General features: G+C 58.8%; 2 pseudogenes; both read right to left on the bottom strand.

The window, feature by feature from the left end:
• Window positions 1–1,010: 1,010 nt before the first annotated feature.
• On the bottom strand, window positions 1,011–1,130 carry LOC129640807 (uncharacterized; annotated as a pseudogene).
• Window positions 1,131–4,379: 3,249 nt separating this feature from the next.
• Window positions 4,380–4,499, bottom strand: LOC129640806 (uncharacterized; annotated as a pseudogene).
• Between the last annotated feature and the right edge of the window lie 643 nt (window positions 4,500–5,142).

Below are 5,142 nucleotides of genomic sequence, written 5' to 3'. Positions count from 1 at the left end.
GTTTCCCCTAAAAAGTTGGACAACATGGAAGAGTGGGAGGGAAGTCTGTTGGAAGAGAGAGTTTTTGTTTTTTTTTTTTACCCTATACACTGCAATATTTAACCATTTAAAAAACAAATATAAGTAAAAGCGAGCAAAGAACAGTAATGATGAGAATTAAAAAACAAGGGTTCCAGATCAGCTATACTAAATAATCTCCAGGGAAAAGACATCCGAGAAGAACGTGAGGAGCAAGCATGAAGGGAATTGGTCATATTTTCAATATGGTGGGAAAATACAAGAGCCGTTGGAGCAGGATGGTGACAGAATTGCATCTGCATTTCCAAACGGTCATCTTGCTCCACATCACTAATGATTGGAGAGACTCAACTCCAAACGCCAAGGAGGGACCACTTCGCCCGAGTCCGATTGGGCCTCATTGCAATGTCTGTCCTTAGCAGATGCTGGAGAAGCTGTGGAGCAAAGGGAACTCTCCTCCACGCTGAGTAGGAATGGGAGTTGGTACAGCCGGGATGGAAAAGAGTATGGAGGTTCGCGAAGGAACTAAACGTAGAAGTAGCCTATGGTTCAGCAGTCCCACTCCCAGGCATAGATCCACCCCCAGTCCAAGCCAACAAGCTAGATGCCCCGTTTGGGCACATCGATCAGTGCGCGCGCTCGCATGCGCATGCGCGATCGCCTGCGAGGCTGGGGGTGGGGCGGGGGCTGGGGCTCTGGCTGGAGTCGGTGCAAGCCCCGGGATTGCCTGAGGCAAGCCAAAGGAGCCCCAGAGGGAGACGGGACGGCCGGTCGTCTGGTTTCCTGAAAGCCGAATGCGAAGGCGGAGGGGCTCGCGGGCCGCGGGGAGGCAACCCAGGTCTGCAGCGGGAGTCGGGGCCCCGGCCACCCACTCACTCCCCCCGCCCCGGGAGGGGCTGGGGCTGCGGGGGTGGCGGGGGGGCGAGGGGGGTGTGGGTCCAAGAATTGGGACGCGGGGCGGGGGCTAAAGGACCTCTTCTGGTAGGCAAAAAAGCCTCCAGCACCCGGAATTCCCAGGTGGTCTCCCATCCAAGCTACTAAACAGGCCCGACCCTGCTTAGCTTCCGAGATCAGACGAGATCGGGCGCCTTCAGGCCGATAGGGCCGGAGACGGACGCGGCCGCCGCGGGGCGCCCTAAGAGCCTTGCGCTTCGCCTCCCTTTCGCTCTGACCTGCAGGTCTGGCCAACGGGCCGCCCCTCTCCTCGGGGGGCCGTGCTGTACTTGAGCCGCACGACCCGCGACCGCACTCCAGCCTGCTGACGCCAGCCCGGCCCCCGAACACCGCCAACACCAGACCAGCAACCGCCTGGCCGGGCCCGGGGGCCCGATGGGCTTCCAGGACCCCCCAGTGACCGGGAGGGCGTGCGTGCGTGCGTGCGCGCGGGGCCTGGGGGGTGGGCTGAGGGGTGCGGAGGTCTCGGCGCCCTCCCACCCCCGGCCACTCCAGACCCGGCCGCGCTGGCTGAGCGGGGCCTCTCCCCCATCCCGTTCGCCGCTCAGGGCCGCGCGACCCCGGAGGTGTCGGTCTTCGGGGCCCGCCGCCTCCCGATCCCCGCGGCCCGGGGGCCTCTGAACCTCCTGCGGGCCTAGGCGCAGCGAATCTTGAGCGCCCAACTTGCCCGGCACCTGCCCGCTGCCCAAACCCACCGGGAGCCACGGAGGCGCGGTCGACCGGAGCGCCTCAGCCCCGCCCCTTTGCCCTACCGAGGCGCCCCCCTTGTCCCCACGCCGCCCGCCAAGCACCCGACCTTCCTGTGAGAGCAGACGAACCACAGGCAGGCACACAGACAGACAGACAGACAGACACACACACACACACACACACGAGTGTGGTCTTTGGAAATACTTCTGTTCGTAGTTGCTGGGTTGAGCCCAACTCTTATAGGACCCATGGAGTGCGGCCCATCAGGCTCCTCTGTCCGTGGCATTTCCCAGGCGAGAATACTGGAGTGGGTTGCCATTACCTTCTCCAGGGGATCTTCCCGACCCAGGGATCAAACCCGAGTCTCCTGCGGGCGGATGCCTTGCCTTCTGAACCAGCACATTGCGAATTCCCTAGGCAAAATACAAAGAAAAGAGCTCGTGTGCTACTAAGTGGAAAGATGATTGAAGAAACAGAAGGTGTCCTTTGTTGGTATCTTGGAATCTTTCTTTAGTTTTCGTTGATTTTTACTCTTAAGGCTACTTGAACAAGGCAAGAGAGAAACCCCAGAACTGAAAAGCAATTGACTTTTTTGAAAGAAACCTGTGCAGGTTAAGCACTCTTCGTTTTTGAGAGATGGTGAAATGCAAAATCTTGATTCAACACATATGACTTTGGTGAACTTTATTTCAAATCTCCATGATGAACCCCTAAGGCGTCCAGGAAGAAAGGAGTAGAGCGGGAGACAAAAAGAGCAACCTTTCCCCTTGGCGCCATCCCAACCAGCTGCTTAGTTTCTTCATCTCATGGACTACCATCTGGGCTTATCTGGTTTGTCTGATTCTTGTTTCGGGGCCCGTTTCTAGTCACAAGGCTCTCAACAGTGGGGGGTGGGATGGGGGGTGGGGGAAGCCCTTCTTTCCATTCCACATGAGACCCAGTGGACAATCCAGGCTCTGGCCACTGCATAGAGCGTGCAGCAACAATATCAACGGTGATGCTGGTTAACAACGCATATTCCTGGAATCCACTCCGTTGCCTACTGAGTGTGTGCGGTGGTGGTCTGGAACCTATACCTGGAAGCTTTCTTGATGATTGCAAATGACACCAAAGTCCGAGGACGATGGAAGATCTTCACGTTTCTGCAAGAGCCACACACCTCCAGAAGGAACCACAAGACTTGCCTGACATGGTCAAGGTCTAAGTATTGGACTACACGTCGGAAGGTCTCCACCTTTGCTATGGAAGTCAAACGATCTTTCTTGGAAATGAAAATGGATCACACTGAACGTTCACATTCTTCTAGAGCATTTGAAAAGCCCTAAACTGTAGAAATCTGCTGTACGAGTTCCTTGAAAGCAAGAACCCATACTGATGGATATGTCTTAATGCCTTAGATTGTGCCTTGAATATAGCGTACACATGAACCCAGGAAAGGAAAGAATGGAATCGCCAAATATACAAAGAGATCAAAAGTGCCGAGCCAAGTGACACCTTGAGGCTTCCAAGAACTTTTCTGTCTTTCACACACTAAGTAAATCCTGAGCACCTACGATGAGCTGGGAGGCATGTAATAAGTTTCTGGAACTAGAAGGCGGAGAGAAGCAGACACAGAGTTCCTGCTTTCACTGAGACGAATCTAATGATACATCACAGGCAGATCCTTGGAGAACTTGTCGAGGGGCCTCTACCCTCACCAAAACCTGGGTGTCAGGGAAGGCTTTTCAGAGTAACCATTGCGTTGAGGTCCATAGGTGGAACCTACGTAAACCAGGGTTGAGATGCAGGAAGAATTTCAGGCAGGGAAAACAGCATCCTGGAAGTCTACGTGACCAGGGAAACTTAGGACGTTCAAGAAATGAAAATGCCCTATGGGATGGAAGCCAAAGAGTGCAGAGGGCATTCCAGGGAAAAGACATCCGAGAAGAACGTGAGGAGCAGGCATGAAGGGAATTGGTCGTATCTTCAATATGATGGGAAAATACAAGAGCCGTTGGAGCAGGATGGTGACAGAATTGCATCTGCATTTCCAAACGGTCATCTTGCTCCACATCACTAATGATTGGAGAGACTCAACTCCAAACGCCAAGGAGGGACCACTTCGCCCGAGTCCGATTGGGCCTCATTGCAATGTCTGTCCTTAGCAGATGCTGGAGAAGCTGTGGAGCAAAGGGAACTCTCCTCCACGCTGAGTAGGAATGGGAGTTGGTACAGCCGGGATGGAAAAGAGTATGGAGGTTCGCGAAGGAACTAAACGTAGAAGTAGCCTATGGTTCAGCAGTCCCACTCCCAGGCATAGATCCACCCCCAGTACAAGCCAACAAGCTAGATGCCCCGTTTGGGCACATCGATCAGTGCGCGCGCTCGCATGCGCATGCGCGATCGCCTGCGAGGCTGGGGGTGGGGCGGGGGCTGGGGCTCTGGCTGGAGTCGGTGCAAGCCCCGGGATTGCCTGAGGCAAGCCAAAGGAGCCCCAGATGGAGACGGGACGGCCGGTCGTCTGGTTTCCTGAAAGCCGAATGCGAATGCGGAGGGGCTCGCGGGCCGCGGGGAGGCAACCCAGGTCTGCAGCGGGAGTCGGGGCCCCGGCCACCCACTCACTCCCCCCGCCCCGGGAGGGGCTGGGGCTGCGGGGGTGGCGGGGGGGCGAGGGGGGTGTGGGTCCAAGAATTGGGACGCGGGGCGGGGGCTAAAGGACCTCTTCTGGTAGGCAAAAAAGCCTCCAGCACCCGGAATTCCCAGGTGGTCTCCCATCCAAGCTACTAAACAGGCCCGACCCTGCTTAGCTTCCGAGATCAGACGAGATCGGGCGCCTTCAGGCCGATAGGGCCGGAGACGGACGCGGCCGCCGCGGGGCGCCCTAAGAGCCTTGCGCTTCGCCTCCCTTTCGCTCTGACCTGCAGGTCGGGCCAACGGGCCGCCGCTCTCCTCGGGGGGCCGTGCTGTACTTGAGCCGCACGACCCGCGACCGCACTCCAGCCTGCTGACGCCGGCCCGGCCCCCGAACACCGCCAACACCAGACCAGCAACCGCCTGGCCGGGCCCGGGGGCCCGATGGGCTTCCAGGACCCCCCAGTGACCGGGAGGGCGTGCGTGCGTGCGCGCGGGGCCTGGGGGGTGGGCTGAGGGGTGCGGAGGTCTCGGCGCCCTCCCACCCCCGGCCACTCCAGACCCGGCCGCGCTGGCTGAGCGGGGCCTCCCCTCCCCATCCCGTTCGCCGCTCAGGGCCGCGCGACCCCGGAGGTGTCGGTCTTCGGGGCCCGCCGCCTCCCGATCCCCGCGGCCCGTGGGCCTCTGAACCTCCTGCGGGCCTAGGCGCAGCGAATCTTGAGCGCCCAACTTGCCCGGCACCTGCCCGCTGCCCAAACCCACCGGGAGCCACGGAGGCGCGGTCGACCGGAGCGCCTCAGCCCCGCCCCTTTGCCCTACCGAGGCGCCCCCCTTGTCCCCACGCCGCCCGCCAAGCACCCGACCTTCCTG

Source organism: Bubalus kerabau, unplaced genomic scaffold (assembly GCF_029407905.1).
Source record: "Bubalus kerabau isolate K-KA32 ecotype Philippines breed swamp buffalo unplaced genomic scaffold, PCC_UOA_SB_1v2 scaffold_40, whole genome shotgun sequence".
Lineage (NCBI taxonomy): Eukaryota > Metazoa > Chordata > Mammalia > Artiodactyla > Bovidae > Bubalus > Bubalus kerabau.
Note: the sequence above shows the minus strand (reverse complement) of the source record. Positions and strands in the feature narration are given on the sequence as shown.